At 40.2% G+C, this 23,544-nt stretch overlaps 1 protein-coding gene across 7 annotated transcripts in view; it reads left to right on the plus strand.

Moving 5' to 3' along the window:
• The window catches only part of NUP93 (nucleoporin 93), a 129,357-nt gene that overhangs the window by 17,494 nt on the left and 88,319 nt on the right, over nt 1-23,544 (plus strand). Inside the window, exon 2 of one of the 7 annotated variants that reach the window (XM_050922771.1) lies at nt 21,904-22,068. The exons of the other annotated variants lie outside the window; for them this stretch is intronic. The gene's annotated coding sequence lies outside the window, so the exon portion shown is untranslated. The remainder of the gene's footprint in view (nt 1-21,903; nt 22,069-23,544) is intronic. 7 annotated transcript variants of the gene reach the window in all.

Below are 23,544 nucleotides of genomic sequence, written 5' to 3' on the forward strand. Positions count from 1 at the left end.
TGGGTGGATGAACTCATGGTGATTCACTCAATAATTTTAAGTGATTGGTTTTAGGGGGGCAGCTTTTTTCTCAGTCAAGCCAGCTATAGGGGGAGCAAGTAGCCTTTTTTCTTGTAAATTATGTTCTGTATTGCAGATCTTTTAATTGTGAGACATTGTCCTATTGATAAGCTTACATGCCATGTTTCCTGCTTTTGATCACAGTTTGATTTAGTTTATCTATTTTTGCTGTAAATCACCTTTGCAGCATATAGCTAGTCTCCAGCATCTTAAGGGTTACTAGTTCGATGGTTTTAAATGTGACTTGTTTTGTGATGATCTTCTTTTCGTCTTGTATTAGTTGCCTGCGTTATTAGACTAACTTTAATAGTACTGCTGTTTCTAGCACTGAGAAGAAAACTGCAGGGTTAATGACTCAGTTAAGAGCTTGTTAGCTGTGGATCTGTAAGTTTTGAGAAGATATGAATGGAGCTCGTCTTACTTTCTGTTTAATGATTTAGAGGGTTATCCTCATCTTCTGCTGGTATACAGATAATAAAGGATATCTAGAAGGGTATGAGCCCTCATGGTTCAGGATATTGGCCAATCTCTACTGGAGCTGTAGGCTGCTGACCTATCTTCCCAGCCCACGAAAGACTAAAGCTACCCCCACAAGTCTGTCTAAGCTTTCAGAGCACAGTTTTCTTTTTCAAATGCAGTAGAACCCCATTTATCCAAGCATTCATTATCTGGCTCTCCGTATTAACTGAACCAGGTGGTAGGGGTCAGGTTGGCCATTCTCCCGTTTAGCCAGATTTTTGATGATCTGATCTGGCCCCTGTCCCAAATAGATTGGATAGTTGGGGTTCCACTGTATAAAGCTTGTAAAGTAACAAAAGGTTATTCCCCTGATGAAGGCAGGCTACAGGGTCCCAGAAGCTTTTCCTTTTGTGCGTTTCTCTCCTGCTTCAGGGTCAGCCAAACAGGATCTAGGCTGCTTCCCACAGCTCTCCTTAGCTGGGCTCTTTGAGCCTCTTATATGAATCCCCTGATCCTTCTCAGCTGGATCTGAGTATTGAAGAGGACTGGCTGCCCCCAACCCCGTATAAGGGCAGACCACCCTGTTGTTACAGGGAGTTAGAAGGAAACTTTTCCTGGGGACACATTAGCTCCTCTGCCTACTGCAGGGGTTCTTGCACATTATCTGAAATAGCTGGTATTGGCCACTGTCCGAGGCAGGGTACTGGGCTAGATGGATCACTGGTCAGATCCAGTCTGGTGATTCGTATGTCCTCAAATTAACGTCTGCAAAGCAGTATTTGTGTGTATGAACAGCTCTAGACAAATTTCTATATAATCTGATTCCTTGTTGATATGACACTTTGTTCCTCCTCACCCTCTAGCTGTTCCTACTGTTTTCCCCCCTCCCCCCACCCCCCGGAAGATTTTGCCACTCTTTCTCAGAAGAAGGTTAGCAGGCCCGGGAGATCTATTGCATGATCATAGGGTGATAGCTTTTACTGCTGCTCACTTTTTTATTTGAATTTTATTTTATTCATTTGTTCCAGTTTCTGATATCTTTTATTACGATTTATTAAACTTACTAGATGTCTTTCTTGACCCCAGTCCATCTAGCTTTTTGCAAGAGCGCTTCTTCCTTTTTACATCTAGATTTACTGTAACTATATTCTTTTTTGATTTTGGGCCGGATGGATTTGATTTAAATCACTAGTCAGGAAGACTTGATTTAATCATAGATTTCTACATAAAAGTGCATTCTTGTTGGTTGTTATAACCTTAATACATATTCGTCACAACTCAGAGATGTAGGTTTCATTTTTAGAAGGTATACACAATACATTTTTTAAAGGGATTTATTTTGAAAACTTTTCAGTTTAGTTTTACAACTATATCAGAAAATGATTGTTTGGTTATTTCATTTACCAAAGGTAATTGAAGCAGATATGTATGAAGTCATTTGGAGGTGAACCATCTCCTATTCAACAGGTTAATCATTAATATTTGGAGGATTTTCTTGCCTTGCTGTATTAGGAGGAGAACATCACTGGACAGACATTTAAATTGTTTTATTTAACTAATACAACAATGTTATGTATTCTGGATTTTTTTCTTCAACAGCAAACATATAATATTTTAACAAAACAAGCATATGAATTTTTGAATTTAGTTAAACATTCAAGTTTTTTAAAATCAGGTTTGTTTTTGTTAAAATGACTATTGGGGAGGGGAGGCTCAGTGGTTTGAGCATTGGCCTGCTAAACCCAGGGTTGTGAGTTCAATCCTTGAGGAGGCCATTTAGGGATCTGGGACAAAAATCTGTCTGGGGATTTGAGCAGGGGGTTGGACTAGATGAATCCTCCTGAAGTCCCTTCCAACCCTTGTATTCTTTGATTGCTCACCTCTATTATTTATTTATTAACAGAAAAAATATTTTAAACAAGCATGTTACGTCTGGAGACACAAAGGCACAGTTGGAGAACTGCAAAACTAAGCATCTCTGATGGTATCTTCTAGACTGAGCACTGAGTCCCATTGGGTAGATGGAAATATTAACCTAAATCTATACAGAAGCCCCTGGAACCCCATAAAATTGGTTCCCTAATTCATGAACTATTGGAACATTATTAGCAAAACTTTTTTCTTAAACATTACATGACTATATTGTCTCCTACTATAGAATTAGAATTTATAATCTGTATCCCATGATGAAATATTTTGAGCCATAATGTATCTTAATTAAAACTATATTTAGATAGGTTTTTTCCTCAAAAAGCATTTTATTAAAAAATATGATTTAAATAATTTTTTTTTTAAATCATTGATTTTTATCCACCCTGATTTTGGGTGTCTGTCCTTTCTTGTTTAAGAGTACAGTACACAATCTTGCTGTAGATTCTCAACCCCCTAGCAGTAGCGCTAAAAAAACTTTTTTGTTTCCAAGCTGTTTGGGTACATGGGCCAAATGTTGCCATTTATTTTTCATCCTCTGATAAATCAAGATTGACATGCATAATATTTCTTTCTATTTTACCAAAACAACTTTAAGGTTTTCAGCAATCTGGTTTCTACCAAATCGCAAGGTCTCCTCAATAGGAGGGTTATTTGATATTGTTAATCAAATGCTCCTTCTAGTTTCAATTTTTTTTTTTTTTTTTGGTGTCTGAGGCCTCACACCCAAGCTTTCAGTCTTGAATCTTTCTTCACAGATGACTGCCAGCAAAAATATATAAATTAAATAAATCGGTGATCTAAAACAGGAAGCATGACAATATTCCTGGTTTTGTGTGATTTTTACAGACACAAGGGAGCTTCAGGGCTCTGCCCTTAGTCTCCTTATTGTTCAACTTCAATTTAATACAGGCACAAGGGTTTTCAGTATTTTGTGCAGGTTTGCAGGACATCATCCTCTGCTTTGTCTGAGGACATTTGCAGTCACATCTCAAGCTGTCTGGCTGATGTTGACAATTGTCTGTATCTGAAAATACCTACTCAGAATATAGACAAGGCTTTGCTCTTGTCTGTAGGTCTCAGTACACAGATGTCAGCAATAGCATCTGGTTCTCTGAGAGAAATTTTTATCAAGGTTTTACCCAGGGCAAGAGATCCTGGGTCTGTATGCCTCTGGTTATCCTTTGCCTGCCATGTTAGTTCTGTTAAGTCATGTAGGTTTTACTTGCTTGTTTGTTATTTTAGACAAAAGCTCCTGGTATTGGACCAAAGCTTTAGTAGTATTTTGACCTGATGGTTGTGACAGTCTTTTTGCTGGTTTGGCTGCTTCTTTAGAAGCCTAGTGGTCATTTAGAATCTTTTTGCTCTTTTAGGGTCGCATTACACCATGTTACTTAGCCCTGGTCTACATGGGGGGGAATCAGTCTAAGTTATGCAGTTTCAGCTACGTGAATAACGTAGCTGAAGTCAACATACTTAGATCTTCTTACCGTGGTGTCTTCACTGCAGTAAGTCGACGGCTGACTCTTCCCCCGTCGACTCTGCCTGCGCTTCTCACCAAGCTGGAGTGCAGGAGTTAACGGGAGAGCGCTCGGGAGTCAATTTATCGCATCTAGACTACACGCGATACATTGATCCCTGCTGGATCGATCGCTGCCCGCCGATCTGGCAGGTATTGTAGACATCCCTTTGGTAGTATTCTATTCTGTGAGTTGCCCCATTTTGCTCAGTGAGTGGACTAATATGCAAGTTAAGGAATCAAGAGCAGCAGAATCTGGCTCACTCTGTCATTCCTCTAATTACCCCATTATTTTACAGTTACACTGGTTACTCTGGAAATGGATAGATAAGTAGGTTTTAATGTTGAGGGGGCAAGTGTTTGTCTTGTACAGCACTGAGCATGTGGATAGCACTCAACGACCACTATTCATAGTGTATTTTAACAATAAAAACTTCTACTCCAAATAATTTGTACGACTTCAGTTCAGATTTATCTTTGCCGACTTCCTTTGACCTAAGGCTACATCTACACTGGAGGTGTAAATTCCAGCACAGGAAAGCATATACATGGGCACCTTGATTGAGCTGTCATGCTGAACGTAGCTGTGGCTTAAGTACGTACCTGGGATCTCAAACAGGATTGTGCAGCTCACCCATACCGTTGTGTCTATGCTGCTGTTCGATCAAACCTAGCATGTCTACATCTACCTGAACTGGAAGTTACGCCTCCAGCTGTGGTGTAGAAGTACCCTAATTGTCCTTTCTTGGTTCCTTTTTCTTTGCATTCTCTAGACACCGAGGCGTTGTGCACGCTACATAGGCTCTGCCAATGCAGCTGTAGTGGTACAGCTATACTGCAGAGCCCTCTAGTGTGGATGCAGTGTATGTCCACAGGAGGAGGAGGAGTTCTGCCAGCATAGTAACACCACCTTCCCCATGGATGTTAGCTCTGCCAACGAAAGCCGTCTTCTGTCAGCATAGCTGAGTCTTCACTGGCGTTTTTGCTGGCATAGGTATGTCGGTTAGGGGTATAGTTTCTTCACACCCCTCACTCACTCAGCTATACGAACAAAACTTCATAGTGTAGACCCCGCCTGAGCTTTTGCACTCTTAACCATATTTAGAGCAAGCATTTGCCAGGCACTTACAATTCTAGTTACTATTTCTTCGGTGGCAGCAAAATGTGACTGGCACGCTGCATTTGGTACTGTTGTCTGCTGATGCACCTCGCATTGCAGGAGTGGGGGTAATCTTTGGGGAGGCACACCAGATCTGATCTCCAGCCATTCTTCATTGTTGCCGCTTAGACTAGGGTTTTAAAGAATATTTTTAAAAATTATCTGTTATGAATTTTAGGCCAGTGCTAGATATAAATCCAGTCAAAGCTTCCTGCACAGGAAATTACTGTGCACTCTTACATCTTTTCCATGCATAGCACCATAGAGAAAATTTTCCGGGCCCTATAAGAGAAAAATAACCTTTGTCTCCTGCCACTTTATTTAAGCCTCTCAGGTTTTTAAGCTCTTTTGCCTAAATTATTGACTTATTTTCTTCCTGTCTTCTTGTGTTGCAGTGCTAGTGTTCTGTAAGTGGGCAGCATGGAGAGATTAGTCTAGCTGATTTCTCTAATGAAGGCTCTCTGCAATGCTGACTGATTCCAGCAAATTTCTGTTTCCTGTAGACAGAATGGAACGCAAAAGGGAAAGACAACAGAAGGAGGGTCTTGGGGGGATGGAGGGGGGACAGGCCTATAAACCTAGTGTCTTGAGTGGCTCAAAAAGTGTGAGAACCCAGGATTTCAACTTATTGGCAACCTTGCCCTATTTAGATAATTAGCAGAGTGTCTTTCTATGCTGAGCCCATTTTATACTGTACTCTTTAGTGCTGACTACAGAGAGGTGCATCAGATTGGGTCTCAATCAATTACCTGAATTATTTATCAGTAATAAAATGTAGATGACTTGTTCATAAAAGGGATTAGTCCGGGAAAGTCTCATACTAGAGTAGTTGGCTGGAAAACTTCTAATAAAGATTCTAGATTCCTGGCACATAGATGCAAGAATTTTTTTCCGCATATTTTAGAAATAACTGTGTTAAATTTTGTAGAGGAAAGATAGTTTGCACATTCATTCATTCACAGCTTACAACATACAAGCTAAGATCCTGGTGTTACAGCTGCTTGTGTCCAGACAGCTCTGTGGGTGTCACTTAAGTCAATGTGCAAGTGAAGTAGCATGTGTGCTTGGACCCAGCTGCAGAAATGGGGCTTCATTTGTATCTCCTAAGTCAGAGTTCGGCAACCTTTCGGAAGTGCTGTGCCGAGTCTTCATTTACTCACTCTAATTTAAGGTTTCGCGTGCCAGTAACACATTTTAATCTTTTTAGAAGGTCTCTTTCTATAAGTCTATAATATATAACTAAACTATTGTTGTATGGAAAGTAAATACGGTTTTTAAAATGTTTAAGGAGCTTCATTTAAAATTAAATTAAAATGCAGAGTCCCCCGGACCGGTGGCCAGGATCCAGGCAGTGTGAGTGTCACTGAAAATCAGCTTGCGTGCCGCCTTCGGCACATATGCCATAGGTTGCCTATCCCTATCCTAAGTGATTACAAACATTGTGACAGATAAAAGCAAGGGGCTTTGTGTCTTCTGTATTGTTACATGTGGTGCAATATGCATAGGCTTAGCAGAATTCAGTTTTGATTTTTTTTATCATTTCATGGCTAGTATTGATGTTTATTTTTAAGCATTTGTTTATCAATTTAAATTTTCGTAATTACACAAAATTTGGTTTTAAGCATTCCCTCTCCCCCCGCCCCCATTTATCAGTATAAATTTTCACACTTGCGGGAAATTACGTATGGAGGGGTTAGACAACAATTCTTTAATGACAACAGACATTGAGATTCAAAAATTCAAAGCTTTATAACCATTAAAACACACATTTTCAACATCTCATGTCAAATTAGACAATGTAAATAATCTTAAAACAAACTCAAGTTCTTAAGCAGCATTTTTTTAAGCTCTTCTTATCTGTAAACGTATAATTGTCAATGGAAATTTTTTTTGTTGGTTTGTGTGTGTATGATGAAATTGACGTTTACTGACATTAACCTATAAATATCTGATCCTTCCATGCCTTAATATGCAGTGTCATACTCTGGTATTAAATCACTATGATTTCTAGACCAGTGGTTTAAAAAATCTTCTGGATTGACCCACAAGTCTACTTGTTTTTATGTGTGAGCACAAGAGCTGTGATACAACCATTGGAAATGTGCAACTCCCACATTTAGAGCCTGAGCCAACTCCCAGTGAAGTCAATGAAAAGACTCCTATGGATGTTGAATTGGGGCCTCTATAAAATACAACTGTTCTAACTGCTTAGAAAATGTTGGGTGAAATCCTAGCTCCATGAAAGCCCGTGCGAGTTTTGCCTTTGCCTTCACTGGGGCCAGGATTTCATCATTTTATTTGAGGGCCTGATCCTGCGTTCCTGATTCAGGCAAAACTACCATTGGAAGTTTATTTTGTTTTATTTATCTTTACTTATTTACTAGGGTAGATCTTTAAAAATCCAAATACCTCAAGTCAATAGGAGTTTTGTCTGAATGAAGACTGCAGGATTAGGCCTTAAATTTATCCGAATAGCAACTGAATATGACCAAAATTAATTATCTTGGATATTTTGAGGGTTTTTTTATTACCATAGGTTTTCTATCCATGATTGTGACATTAACAAAAAAAACACAGTAATTTTGAGGTAGCATTGTCTCCCCAAACCCTTAAACCAGGGAAATAAAACATACTTCTTGTGGTTTCAGTGGCTGAAATCTTGATAACATTCAGGCAGTGAGTTTTTTTGTTTTGTTTTGTTTTTTTTATGATGATGAACATTTTATACTTTGATAGAGTAACTAAAAGCAAGCTTTTTAAATGGAAACACACTGCCACAGACTTAAAGGGGCAACCTCAAGTTCTGTTTACCCTCCATTCTTTGCATCACCTTAGCCTGAAAATGCATGATTCCTCCTACAGATTTTGTCCTTCTCCATTTGCCAAACATGGATTTTTTTTTCCCCATCAATTTTAATGGAGCTTGAAATTAACATAGCTTCTTTTTTTTTTGTAGTTTCCTTGTTTGCCCCAATCGATGTTGCCTGTACAACTGTGGGGACCTTTTACCTATTGCAGAGCCAGTGGCGAGAGCACAAGGGCAAAGTCCCCTGCTTTGGTTATGTAGGGTCAGTTGGTCGATTTCTCCCTGATCCCCATTATCTTCAGGAGAAATAGGTTACAAGAAAGTGTAATGATGGCTGCAGAATTTTTAAAATGTTGCAGAAATGCCAGACTTTGAAAATGATGTCCCTCGATGGTAGTCTTGTTCAGTTACAATCAATGCATGAAGTTTACCCCAAAGGCCAAACCCTACTTGGTTAAGCAGTCCTATTAATTTCAAGTAGGATTGCATATGGACAGATAAAAGAGAAGATAAACATCCAGATAATAAAATGTGGCCAAAGGCAGTTTAACACGATAAAGGGAAAGGTGGAGAAGTGGAATTAATTTCTGACATGCAGCAGTTGATTTTTGCAGTACAATCTGGAAGTGCATTCAGAGTGAGGCGATTGGGGCACCCTTTGAAATATAAATAACATAAAAGAATGCAGAAATCTCTTCCACCTCAGAACTGGAGCAGGGAGTTTCCCCGATGTATCTTAGTAAAACCAAATTAAATAAAAATCTTTGTGGGGGGGAGGGATAGCTCAGTGGTTTGAGCATTGGCCTGCTAAACCTAGGGTTGTGAGTTCAATTCTTGAGGGGGCCATTTGGGGATTGGTCCTGCTTTGAGCAGGGAGTTGGACTAGATGATCTCCTGAGGTCCCTTCCAACCCTAATAATCTATGATTCTATGAAATCCCATGGCCAGCAGCAGAATAGAAATATCTCAGTGAGTACAACAAGAATACAATAGTTATCTGTGAGTGGCATAGCTTCATGGCTTGCAGTCTTCACCAGGTGGTTGGGGGGATAATTAGCTAGCTCTGTTAATATCCTGCCAGTACTTGGTCTTTCAGTTTGTGTCTCTGAATCACTAGATTGGCTGTTTGTCAAGTGTTTATTTAGTCAAGTCTTCCAAAGACCCTTGGCAATAGAAAATCAGTTGGCGTGTGATAATCAAAGATGGTACTGAAGAGTGCAGGGGATGCTCATTCATTGTCCTGTGAAAGATATGTAATCAGTTGCTCCTTGCTTCCTTTGGCTGTGATGCGAGTGCTGAATAGCATCATGTAGCAGGAAACAGAGTAAATTGTTAATACAATTTTCCCACTTGGTACTTTGTCCACTCCATAGTTTACACACAAACAGCAGTTTCTCCCACTTCTTATTAGTGATTTAATAACACAGGACTGTGGTGAAATCTAAATTACTAAGACTTTATTACTTTTACAAAATAGACTGCAGTACATTTAGTAGTAGACTGTGTAATATGAAGCATTATCAGTAGTTTAAACTACACTCATCGCGTGAATTAGCAGAGTGCATTATTTCTGTTCTTTTGATGCTCTACATGCTAATTCACAAAACAGAATAATTGGCAATTGGTCTCCCAGTTCCGCATGTGAAGTAGTATGGTTCTAGAGAGTGGCTTCTCAAGCCGGGGATTTGAAACACATCCAGGAAAGTCATGGCCATCCTTTTTATTTTATTTTATGGCTAGATTGAAAGACCCAAATCTACTGAAGAGATGTTCTGAAACTTTATCAGTGCTAATATGATGTCACAGTATGGGGAAAAAGTAGAGAACCATTGTTGTAGTATATATACCTGTCTGATGCATTTAAATTCTACTGCCTACTAGTGTATTCTTATAGCTCCTGTATGCTCAACTCAGATGGTTTTTGTTTGTCTCAGACAGATAGTACGGTAGGCTTAAAAAACATTTTTAAATTGAGGTTGAATATTGGGTCTTAACGCTTGGTTTTGCCCCTCTTTTACTTTGGCTGAGGGTACTGCACAACTATAATGCGCTCGTTGAAGATTTTGCTTATCGCTCCCCATGTTGCGGCACTCTTCATCTGAAGATCGAACACCTCTAGGAGGTAGGTGAGGGAAATAGAGATCGCTTCTCCCATTGTTGAAATGCAGCCACCTCTAGAGTAGTGTGTGAAAGCTGTTTAACCCCTCACAGCAACACTAATCAACCATTTAAAACACCACATGCAGAGGGAATCTAGGATGGCAGAATATAATTATCTGAGTTAGAATGACCCAGGTGACAGACTTCTCCTCTTGCAAAAAGTGCTAGGGGATCATTAGTGATCCCAAGACCTTGGCATAACATCTTACCAGAAATACAGCATTTCTAGCAGCTCAGTTCCTCCTCATACTATGCTGGAGCATTAATTGGGCCCTGAGCAATTCTTGTTCGCCAAGTATTGTACTAACTACTGACCTAGCTAACATCAACTTAACATGCAAATAAACTATTAGAATCTATGCTTGTGCAGTGCAGGGAAAGCGTAGCTGCCCTATTTCATCAATAAGATCATAGAAATAGAACATCTGTAAGAAGATGCAATATTTTAGACAGGTTCCTGAAATCTGGCAACTTCAGCTTCTTCCATGTATAGCCTGTAACAGCAATTACTCTGGTTCAAGGGACCTATTGATTTTTAGGCTCAGAATGTAGTTTTCTGAACCGTCAATCAGTTTTGTTTTGTAAAACATTGATGCTTCCATGAATTTTGAAAAGAAAACCTTGAAGACAGTGACTTTATCAGGGTGGATTTTAGGGTTCCCCAGCAGCTGTTTGCAGCCAGGATGCAAAAGCTTTGTGCTAGTGAGCAGGAACTTGACAGGGGAAACGGAGTATAAACAAAAGTGAAACAGACTGCTCTCTTCGCCGTATCTGAGCTTAGAGAAATGGAAAACGTGAAGAACATTAATGACCAAAAAAAAAAATTTCTAAAATATCATCTAAGCTCTTGTTAATAACAAAGGGAATACATCTTGTTTTCAGACACATATGGAATTTTTAACCTGAGGGTCCCCAAAAGCACAAATATCACTTTCTTTCATGGAAACAAAAATGGTAAATAAACATGGATGCTTTGGGCTCTAATTCAGGAGCTAAACTTGGTTCATGGTCATGCATAAGTACAGTAGTGCTGCTTCTCTTAGGTGGAAGCAGCTTCTCAGTCCCAGTGCATTATAATGACCAAAGTATAGCAATGGATTGATAGATTTCACGGAGACACACTCTCAAGGTTGTTGGGTCTAAACTTGAACATTTACCTGCTTTGATCAGGCATAATTCTTCAGTCCTTACTCTTCAAATGGAAGAACTAAATGAAACTGTAGGGAAATTTTCCACACACCATGAAAAGCTTATGCTGACTTTCCTGAGATGAGCCTGTGAAATTTCATGGGGAGCAGGGGAGTGGTTTGAACGTATGGCTTACATTTATAATGGGAAGCCAGCTACAATCTTAACTATGTTGTTTTAATTCAATTCTTGTTGGTTTGCAGCAGTGCTTAGAGGTCCCAACTAAGGTCAGGCCTCATAGCGCTAGGTGCTGTATCAAAAACAAGAGTCAGTCCTTATCCTGAAGAGTTTTTGTAAATTGAGTAGACCAGACAAAGAAAGACCAGGCTACAGAAAGAATTAAGTCCATTTTAGAGTTGAGGAACTGAGGCACAGAGAGATTTAGGTCTGGATTTTTAAAGGTATTTAGTCATTGCTGTCCTCAGTGTTTCAACGGCTAAATCTCATTTCAAAAAGGGATTTTGGCACTGAAGAGCCAAAATCCCATTGACAGTCACTTTGGAAAATGGCATGTAACCATGTAACTCACTCAGACTTGGCAACACTGAGTTAAGCAATGCCCAAATACTCTTAGAAATCTGGGTACAAGTCACTTGCACAGTGAGTCTGTGGCTGAGATGGAAATTGAACTCAAATCTCTTGTGCTCTAATCACAAGTCCATCCTTCTGCTCCAGCTTTCCCCTGGTATAGAGTGGTAGCATGGTTTAAGTGTGAGGCTGAGTGTGAAGAACTTTGGAGTTGTGCTCTCCACTCAGCCACTAATTCTTTCATGGAGAATCACTGAGCCTCTCCACATTCCCCTCCAGTGGAAGGGGGATAAATACCGTCATGCTGTGTGGAGTGGTGGCAGTCTCAGGTCAAACTGTCAGAGAACAGATCAGACTACCCAAACTGGTGGCATATTCTATAATTAGATTTCACCATGCCAGTAATAAACGTGAGCTCACTACACCAGTCTTGCCATCGATTCACAGTCCCTGTTAAGCTCTCCATTCAATCTTACTGCCCAAACTGGCTTTTGTGATAAAAGGTTATTGAAACCAAAAAGCACATTACATTAGGTTTCTCCCAATTCCGAAGGAGCAGCCACTTACTCCATGTCAATAGATACTACAGATATCTCACCAAAGACAACCTGAAAGCAAGTTTCTTTAGTAAACTAACTAAAGAGTTATGAGCTGCAAAAAGAAATGAGTTAGTGAGAGGTAAATACATTAACAAATGAGTCAAAGTTTGTAATGATAGCAGAGATGTAGTAATCCGCCAGTCTCCAAAAGTCTTTGGAGATCACTGTCCACTTATTTCGTAACTCCTCCCCTGCTAAAATCAAAACTGTCCAGAGATACAGGATTGTTCCAAGGGTTCATTTTTACAGCGGTTCTCCCCGAAAGCAGTCTGTCAAGCGTTCCCATTGCAGCAGAGGTCTGTAAATTTCCCATTGTTGAATGCAACATCCATGCTTTGAAGTTAGCATGCTTCTCATTTGCAGTTCTAAGGCTACAGTCCTGATATGCCTCTATCATATCCCCCCTTAGTTGTCTCGGTTCCAAGATGAAAAGTCCCGCTTTTATTAATCTCTCCTCATATGGAAGCTGTTCCATACGCCTAATAATTTTTGTTGCCCTTTTCTGAACCTTTTCCATTTCTAATATACTGTTTCTGAGATGGGGTGACCAGAACTACATGCGGTATTCAAGATGTGGGAGTACCATGGCTTTACATAGCGGCATTATGATATTTACTGTTTTATAATCTGTCCCTTTCCTAATGATTCCAGTATTGTTAGCTTTTTTTTGATTGCCGCTGCATATTGAGCAGATGTTTTCAGAGAACTATTCACAATGACGCCGAAGATTTTTCTTGAGTGTTAACAGCTAATTTAGAACCCATCGTTTCGTTTGTTTAACTGGGATTCTATTTTTCAATATGCATTACTTTGCATTTATCAACATTGAATTTCATCTGCCATTTTGCTGCCCAGTCACACAGTTTTGCGAGATTTCTTTGTAAATTTTGCAGTCTGCTTTGGACTTAAGTATCTTGAGTAATTTTGTATCATCTGCAATCTTTGCAACCTCACTATTTGCCCCTTTTTCCGGATCATTTGTGAATGTTGAACAGCGCTGGTCCCAGTGCAGATCCCTGGGGAACACCACTATTTACTTCTCTCCATTATGAAAACTGATAATTTATTCCTGCCTTTTGTTTTCTGTCTTTTAACCAGTTACTGATCCATGAGAGGACCTTCTCTCTTATCCCATGACTGCTTACTTTTCTTAAGAGCTTTTGATTAGGGATCTTGCCAAAGGCTTTCTGAAAGTCCAAGTACTCTATATCCACTGGTCACCCTTGTCCACACGTTTATTGACTCCCTCAAAGAATTCTAATAGATTGGTGAGGCATGATTTCCCTTTACAGAAACTGTGTTAATTCTTCTCCACAAGTTATGTTCATCTGTGTGTCTGATAATTGTGCTGTTAGTATAGTTCCAGTCAATTTTCCTGGTACTTCAGTTAGGTTTACTGCCCGGTGAGTGCCATGATCACTTCTGAAGCCTTTTTAAAAAACAGGTGTCATGTCAGTTTCTATACCTGTTGGAGGATAGCTAATTTAAGTGTTGGGTTAGACACCACAGTTAGTAGTTCTGTAGTTGCATATTTGAGTTCCTTCAGACCCCTTGGGTGAATACCATCTGATCCTGGTGACTTTTTACTGCTTACTTTATTAATTTGGCCTGCGAGAGGATTTGACTTCCAAATTTTAAACAATTTCCTTTTGCCTCTAACTGCTTCTTTTACTCTGTTTAGCCATGGTGACCTTTTTTTGGTCCTCTCACTGTTTTTTTTAAATGTGGGGTATACGTTTAATTTGAGCCTCTATTATGGTGTTTTTAAAAAGTTCTGTGCAGCTTGCAGGCATTTCACTCTTGTGACTGTTCCTTTTAACTAGCTTTGTTGTTTTTGTGTAGTTCCCCTTTCTGAAGCTAAATGTTCCTGTGATGGCCTTCTTTGGTATTATCCCCTAAAGGATGTTAAATTTTTAATTTATATTATGGTTGCTATTACCGAGCGGTTCAATTATATTCTCCTCTTTGACTAGATCCTTTGCTCCACTTAGGGTAAATCAAGAATTGTCTTTCCCTTTGTGAGTTCTAGGACTAGCTGCTCTGAGAACCAGCCATTAATGGTGTCTAGAAACAATATCTCTGCATCCCATCCTGAGGTGACATGTACCCAGTCAATATGAGGGTAGTCCCCCGCCCCCATTACTAAGTTTTCTATTTCTATAGCCCCTCTAATCTCCTGGAGCATTTCCCATCACCATTCGGTCAGCTGGTCAGTAGTATATTCCTGCTGTACTACTCTTATTACTCAAGCATTGAATTTTTATCCATAGAGAGCCTATGGTACAGTTAGAGTCATTTGAGATTTTTACTCTATTTGACTCAGCTTTCTTTCACATATAGTGCCACACCCCCACCAGCACGATCTACTCTATCATTCCTGTATATTTTGTACTCTGGTATTACCACGTCCCATTTATTGTCATCGTTCTACCAAGTTTTTGTGATGCCTATCATATCAATATCATCATGGGAGCCTCATTGGCTCTCAAAGCACTGTCCAAAGGGTAAGTGTCATTATCCCCGTTTTACAGGTGAGAGAACTGAGTCCGTGCCTTTTTACCTTTTTTAATTTTATTTTCTTGGTACCGAGTCTGTGTGGTTCACAAACAGCATTGAACTCAGGGCCGTTTCTCTCCCACAAAGCTGCTCACCAGAGCTGTTACAGAAACCTGCAGTAGCTTCAGCTCTCAAACTATGATTAATATTAAACCTTTTCAAACCAGCTCATTTACTCTGAAGATACTCAATTCATGAATTCCACTGATTTGTTTGATTTACTTGTCTGGGAGAGGCCACAGGTACAATGTTATGTATGTCTGCTTCTCCATCCAGTCTGTAGTAATTAGCTATATTGACTGCTTTTCAAAGTCTTACTTCTAGGCATCACTAGCCTCTACTTTAAAATGATCACTAACTAACAAGGGTAAAGGCTTTCAGAGGTCTCCACAACCATTTGAGTTCAAACTGGTAAAACAATTCAGTTTCCCAAGCATAATGGCACCTGAAATCTCTGGAGTATACAGACAAAACCCAGGGTGCTTGGATGTGGACATACATTTTCCAGCTTTCTACTGGAGAACAGAGAGAATCGAGCTGAGCCTTAGTCAGGGAGTGGGGCTGTCAGGAAGGCCAAGGCTTTATAAAGCAGTGAGCAAGCGACCAGGGAGCTTTGTGAACAGGAGCCGCTAACAGGCAGTTTCGAGAGGAAGTTTGGAAGGGGAGTGGGAAGGGGGTGAGGTACACTTGTTGTTCTTTAAAACCTTTAAACTAAACTATAATAAAATCATCTTGATTTAAACAAATACCCTATCATTAACTTAGGTAGCTGTAGGAGAGAATGCAGGCAGAAGCCCAGCAGCAAAGTGGGGGCTATCTTGTTTATTTCGCTCAGTGTAGCATATATGATTACCTGCCCTGTGAGTGAGTGGTGTATGTGTGCATTCGGTGCAAGGAGCTCCTGGCCCTCAGAGACCACGTATGGGCTTTGGAGGCCAAGGTGGTGGAACTGGAGGAGCTAAGGGAAGCACAGAGGTATGTTGATGAGATTTTCTGGGACACTGTAGATTTATCTTACCTCCGATCAGGCAGCCCCTGCACTGTTAAGGAGGATGAAAGCCTCAGGGAAGGAGAGCAGTCAACGGGAGCAGAGGGAAATCTTCCCATAGTTGGGACCCTTCTTCCAGATTATGTTGGGGTATCCTCTTGCACTGAGGTTACCTCTCCAGGGGAGGGAACTCCAGTCATTAGGAAAAGGCAGGTGTTAGTAATGGGAGATTTGATCATTAGAAACAGATAGCTGGGTTTGTGATGACCAGGAGAACCGTAATGTCACTTGCCTGCGTGGTGTGAAGGTTGCAGATCTCTCGAGGCATCTTGATAGACTTGTGTGTAGTGCTGGGGAGGAGCCGGTGGTTGTGGTACGTGTAGGTACCAATGACATAGGGAAGGGTAGGAGAGACATCCTAAAGGCCAAATTTAGGCTTCTAGGAAAGAGACTGAAATCCAGGACCTCTATGGTAGCATTCTCAGAAATGCTTCCAGTCCCATGCACAAGGCCAGGTAGGCAGGCAGAGCTTCAGATTCTTAATGTGTGGATGAGACAATAGTGTAGAGAGGAAGGGTTTAGATTTATTAGGAACTGGGGAAACTTTTGGGATAGGGGAAGCCTATACAGGAAGGATGGGCTCCACTTAAACCAAAGTGGATCCAGACTGTTGGCACTTAAGTTTGCAGAGCAGTTTTTAAACTAAGAGATGAGGGAAAACCGATTGCTGCAGCGGAGCACGTGGGTGGGACAGAGACTTCTCTTAGAGGAGAGTCTATTGATAGAGATTCTCTAGGTTTTAGTCAGGAGGAGAGGATGGAAGAGGATAAAGTATGGGCCAGATCAGACAAGAAACATTCACATAAAAAAGAATCTGAAACATCAGAAAAGGGCAAACACATAAACAGTGACAAGTTTTTAAAGTGCTTGTACACAAATGCTAGAAGTCTAAATAATAAGATGGGTGAACTAGAGTGCCTCATGTTAAAGGAGGATATTGATATAATAGGCATCACAGAAACCTGGTGGAGTGAGGACAATCAATGGGGGACAGTTGTTCTGGGGTACAAAATATATTGGAAGGACAGAACAGGTCGTGCGGGGGTGGGATGGGGGAGTGAAACTATATGTGAAAGAAAATGTAGAATCAAATGAAGTATAAATCTTAAATGAATCCACATGTTCCATAGAATCTCTATGGATAGTAATTCCATGCTCTAAAAAGAATATAACATTAGGGATCTATTATCGACCACCTGACCAGGACAGTGATAGTGACGATGAAATGCTAAGGAAGATTAGAGAGGCTATCAAAATAAAGAACTCAACAATAGTGGGGGATTTCAATTATCCCCATATTGACTGGGTGCATGTCACCTCAAGACGAAATGCAGAGACAAAATTTCTCAATACTTTAAATGACTGCTTCTTATGAGTTCCTGTACCAGCTGCTACAAGGGGAGAGGCAGTTCTCGATTTAGTCCTGAGTGGAACGCAGGATCTGGTTCACGAAGTAACTCTAAGAGGACTGCTTGGAAATAGTGACCATAATATAACAACATTTAACATTACTATGGTAGGAAGAACACCTCAACAGCCAAACACTGTGGCATTTAATTTCAGAAAGGGGAACTATGCAAAAATGAGGAGGTTAGTTAAATGGAAATTAAAAGGTACAGTGCATAGAGTGAAATCCCTGCAGGCTGCATGGACATTTTCAAAGACACCATAATAGAGGCCCAACTTAAATGTATACCCCAAATTAAAAAACACAGTAAAAGAACTAAAATAGAGTCACTGTGGCTTAACAACCATGTAAAAGAAGCAATGAGAGATAAAAAGGCTTCTTTTAAAAAGTGGAGGTCAGATCCTAGTGAGGTAAATAGAAAGGAGCATAAACTCTGCCAAATTAAGTGTAAAAATGTAATAAGGAAAGCCAAAAAGGAGTTTGAAGAACTGCTAGCCAAAAACTCAAAAGGTAATAACAAAATGTTTAAGTACATCAGAAGCAGGAAGCCTGCTAAACAACCAGTGGGGCCCCGGGACGATTGAGATACAAAAGGAGCACTTAAAGATGATGAAGTCATTGCAGAGAAATTAAATGAATTCTTTGCTTCAATCTTCATGGCTGAGGATATTAGGGAGATTCCCAAACCTGAGCCGTCCTTTGTAGGTGACAACTCTGAGGAACTGTCACAGACTGAAGTGTCACTAGAGGAGGTTTTGAAATTAATTGATAAACTTAACAGTAATAAGTCACTGGGACCAGATGGGATTCACCCCAAGAGTTCTGAAAGAACTCAAATGTGAAATTGCAGAACTGTTAACTATAGTTTGTAACCGGTCCTTTAAATCAGTTTCTGTACCCAGTGACTGGAAGATAGCTAATGTAACGCCAGTATTTTAAAACAACTAGAGGTGATCTCGGCAATTACACACCGCTAAGTCTAACATCAGTGCTGGTCAAATTAATTGAAACAATAGTAAAGAATAAAATTGTCAGGACACATAGAAGAACATAAATTATTGGGCAAAAGTCAGCGTGGTTTCTGTAAAGGAAAATTGTGTCTTACTAATCTGTTAGAGTTCTTTTAAGGGGTCAACAAACGTGGATAAGGGGGATCAAGTGAACATAGTGTACTTAGATTTCCAAAAAGCCCTTGACAAGGTCCCTCACCAAAGGCTCTTACGTAAATTAAGCTGTCATGGGATAAGACGGAAGATCCTATCATGGATTGAGAACTGGTTAAAAGACAGGGAACAAAGGGTAGGAATTAATGGTAAATTCTCAGAATGGAGAGGGGTAACTAGTGGTGTTTCCCAAGGGTCAGTCCTAGGACCAATCCTATTCAATTTATTCATAAATGATCTGGAGAAAGGGGCAAACAGTGAGGTGGCAAAGTCTGCAGATGATACTAAACTGCTTAAGATAGTTAAGACCAAAGCAGACTGTGAAGAACTTCAAAAAGATCTCACAAAACTAAGTGGTTGGGCAACAAAATGACAAATGAAATTTAATGTGGATAAATGTAAAGTAATGCACATTGGAAAAATTAACCCCAACTATACATACAATATGATGGGGGCTAATTTAGCTACAACTAATCAGGAAAGAGATCTTGGAGTCATCATGGCTAGTTCTCTGAAGACATCCACGCAGTGTGCAGCGGCGGTCAAAAAAGCAAACAGGATGTTAGGAATCATTAAAAAAAGGATAGAGAATATGATGGAGAATATCTTATTGCTCTTATATAAATGCATGGTACTCCCACATCTTGAATACTGCATACAGATGTGGTCTCCTCATCTCAAAAAAGACATACTGGCACTAGAAAAGTTTCAGAGAATGGCAACTAAAATGATTAGGGGTTTGGAATGGATCCCATATGAAGAGAGATTAAAGAGGCTTGGACTTTTCAGCTTGGAAGAGAGGAGGCTAAGGGGGGATATGATAGAGGTATATAAAATCGTGAGTGGTGTGGAGAACGTGAATAAGGAAAAGTTATTTATTTGTTCCCATAATGTAAGAACTAGAGGCCACCAAATGAAATTAATGGGCAGCAGGTTTAAAACAAACAAAAGGAAGTTCTTCACACAGTGACAGTCAACCTGTGGAACTCCTTGCCTGAGGAGATTGTGAAGGCCAGGACTACAACAGGGTTTAAAAGAGAACTAGATAAATTCCTAGAGGTTAAGTCCATTAATGGCTATTAGCCAGGATGGGTAAGGAATGGTGTCCCTAGCCTCTGTTTGTCAGAGGGTGAAGATGGATGGCAGGAGAGACATCACTTGATCATTACCTGTTAGGTTCATCCCTCTGGGGCACCTGGCATTGGCTGCTGTCGGTAGACAGGATACTGGGCTGGATGGACCTTTTGTTTGACCCAGTATGGCCATTCTTATGTTCTTATGAGCCCACCTTTATCACTCCCCCCCAAGCCCAGGCCCCCTAAGGCAAATCACACTCTTCCTAAGGTGGATCTATTTAGCTCATTCAGTTGTGTCCTGGCGAGCTGTGTTCTCACCCCTGTACCCTATTTCCCTCCTCTTTTCCAGCCCCTCCTTGTATGGCTGTCCCCTCTTCTTTTCTCATCCCTTCTCTCTCTTCCATTTTGTAGTTCTTAGACTCACCCACACTCATTCCCATTGCTTTCCATGTTCAGTTCCATGATTCCTCCCTTCTCTCTATTCTTCATAATATATGATGTAGCTACATTGTGGCCATCAGTAGGTTATTTATTAACATGGAGCTAGATCAGATGCTGTGAAAACAGATGCTGCTGCTGCTGCAAACTTCCTCTTCTGTTTGTTTTCCTTATTAACCTTTCATGTCTGTCATGGTCTACAGAAATTTAGGGGAGCCCTAACTAGGAATTCATGTATATCTATTGACACATTGTTTCTCAGCAAGCAGGTATTCTGTGCTTAAAACAAAAAACCTATGCTTGAATTTGAATTGCATTTCAAGAGTTTGAACTTAGCTGGAACAATGTTTATATCAAGCCTATCAACCATAGTGGCGTGGGAAACTTAGAAAAGTGAGAGTTTTAAAACATCAATTTGGCAGCCTTGCTAAATTTTAAAGGTGATTATGTGAGATGCTTCCTTTTTCCTTTTTAAAATGAAAGCTACATTTCTAGCAGTTGTGGTTGTGAAGAAAAGCTTGAAAACGTGACCAGAGAGCCTCTGAAACTAAAGGTACACAAAAAGAACCCTGAATTAATTTTTGTAATCTTGTGGGTTTTTTATTTATTTTATTTTATTTTTAAATCAGACTCAGATTCCGGGGGGGCCTGACTCATGGTTTATGAATATGTGGGATTGGCAGTATTGAGTTTGAGTCAAGGTAGGGACTGGCATTAGCTGGAACCATGTTTAACATAGGAATTGCCATATTGGAACAGACCTGCGGTTTATTTAGAACAGTATCCTGTCTCTGACAGTGGCCAGTTGCAAGAGCCTCAGAGGAAGGGGTAAGAACCCTGCAGTGCACAGATGTGTAGTCATCTGCTCCCTTTGTCAGGTCTAATAGGTAGTTTGGTTTAAGCCCTAGAGTATGAGGTTTGATGTCCCTTCCACAATTTTTTGTCATCATTAATTCTGGATATGCTCGATTATCTATAGAAATGTTCTATTCCGTTTTGATCCTGCTAAATTTTTGGCCTCAACGACTTCCTGTGGCAGTGAGTTCTACATTGCCATATTGTGCAAAAAAAAAAAAAATCCCTTTATCCATTTTGAATTTTTGCCACCTTTTAATTTAATTGAATGTCTCCTGGTTCTTCTGTTACGAGACAGGGAGAACAGATGTTTCTGATCTACTTTCTAATTATTTTATAGGCCTTTATGCTCTCCCCAATAAACCCAGTCTTTTCAATCTCTCTTCATATGAGGAGTTTTTTATTTTTTGTAGGTCTTTGACCATTTTTGTCATCTCTTTTGTTCTGCTATGTCCTTTTTGAGATGGGGTAACCATTACTGCACATTGTATTCCAGCTGAAGCCCCACCATTTACTTTTTGATAGACTGAAGTCCCGCAAAACAAAAACGTAGTCTAAAACTGAAAATGGTAATAGTTGGCTGAAGATTTGATTCTTATCTTAGGTGAGTGGGTGTGTGCAGGTGGGAATGTCATACTGCATTTTGAAAAGTTGTCTGCTCTGAATGCGTTTGGAATCATCAAGATTCTTCAGACTTGATTCTAATATATAGAAAGAGAAGCAGAAAAGAGATTTCCAAACAGAAAAGGGGGCGGGGGGGGGGGGGGTAGAAACAGCATTGCAATGAGATGTGTGAGACATATCTACAAATCCTCTTGACAGTAATTGATTTTGCCTGCTATGGGTTACCATATAAGTCTGATGAAACATTTGTTATTTCTTTCCTCTTCTGCCCTGAGGCTTGTAACTGAAAATGGCATGTTTGAACTCTTTTACTCTGTCTGTTAAATAGTTACAAGAAGCTGAAAGGCTTTGGTAAATCTGGAACCAGCACTAATTCAGCAATGCAAGGGACCCTCTGTGACCCTGACTAACAGACAGCCCTCCCACCCACATCTCAGCAAATGCCAAGCTGTGGAAGTGTGATGCAAAGAAGACTTAACTCTGGAATGATGCTGTGAGACTCCCTAATATATATATTTTTTGCATACAAATAGCACTGTCATATTTATCTTATTAGTCCATGCCCAGCCCAACTCCTAATTTAGTCTGTTCAAAATTAAAGATGGCATATCCAGTAGATTTTAAATGCGTTTATAATGATAAGAAGAGAGATGATTACTGAGGCCCGGCTGCTTTAGTAATGCCATATATCAACATTGTATCTTCTCTTCTATTTTCATTTTACTGTTTGACTTGAGGTTTAAGTGTTTTGGCTTCACATTTGCTGGTAGGATGAAGTGCTTAATAGTATTGCACATAATTTATTAGCGATATACTGTACTGTATTTTTGTTGCTTCTCTGGGGTTAAATCCACATGGGAGACATCCTGCCCTCTATGCTTTTTAAAGGCATCTTCCCCCACCCCATTAGTTAGGACAAGTTCTTATCTTCTCAGAGTCTCTTCTTACAAGTTTGTTTATAAAATATATCCAAGCTTGCAGATTAGCTCTCATAACTGATTGAAGGACTCTGGCTGCTTACCATTTCTAGAACTGCGAAGAACTGAGAAAATAAATAAACATCTATGTCAAGATTGTTTCCCCTTGTCTTAGAAAGATGACAATTCAACCTTTGAGTTGCCCATTTAAAATTTCTGGCTGAGGATCTATTCTATATCTCTTCTGCTCAATAGGAGTTTCCTCTTACGAGTAGCAGCAAGTAGGAAAGGCAACCAGTCAAGTGGTTAGGTTCTGTGATTTTTGTGCACTATAGAGAGAGAAATCTGATTGACCTTCTCTACCCCGTGTCCCGTGTGCATGGAAAGTCTTGATGGATATGAGGCTAGTCTCCATATAGCGATCCACAGCAGTGCCTTTGCCAGGAGTTACCTGCTTTTGGCTCTCCTCGGTCAAATGAGGTAGGCCACCACAGTCGAGTTGTCGGTCCTTATGAGAACATGCTTTCCTCTTGCACTGTGTTTAGAAAGCTAGCAAAGCCAAGCTGATGGCCTCAAGCTTGTGTATAACTATCCTGCTCACAGACCACGCTCCTTGCAGCAGTAATGATTCCATGTGGGTTTCTCAGTCCTTAAGATTTGGATTGATTATGTATCCTCAAAGCCAATTGTCAACATATGGTGTGAAGCATATCCCCCTTTCAACAAAGCTCAGCTGCTCCTGCTAGCCTGACTTCGGTAAATATTCTTGGCAAAAGCTACAGCTCCGAAAAGCTGAGTCTGGTACTGAAAATACCAGCTCAGCATAAAGCAGCAATACCCATGAAGGGAAGGAGCCATTAGGGCGTGGAGATGTATGTCCTTCAGAGCCACAGACACTGTGATACCTCCCAAGTCCATTGCTGTCATTGTGAAATGTGGATGCTTGAAGTGCAAACTCTGGTGCCATCTCTTCTTCAGTGACAATTCTTGGAATAAACTCCTTGAAGTCTCTGGCATCTCGGCGCTTGCTGTCTGGATGTATAGCAAGTGGG

This window comes from Gopherus flavomarginatus, chromosome 14, assembly GCF_025201925.1.
Source record: "Gopherus flavomarginatus isolate rGopFla2 chromosome 14, rGopFla2.mat.asm, whole genome shotgun sequence".
Classification (NCBI taxonomy): domain Eukaryota; kingdom Metazoa; phylum Chordata; order Testudines; family Testudinidae; genus Gopherus; species Gopherus flavomarginatus.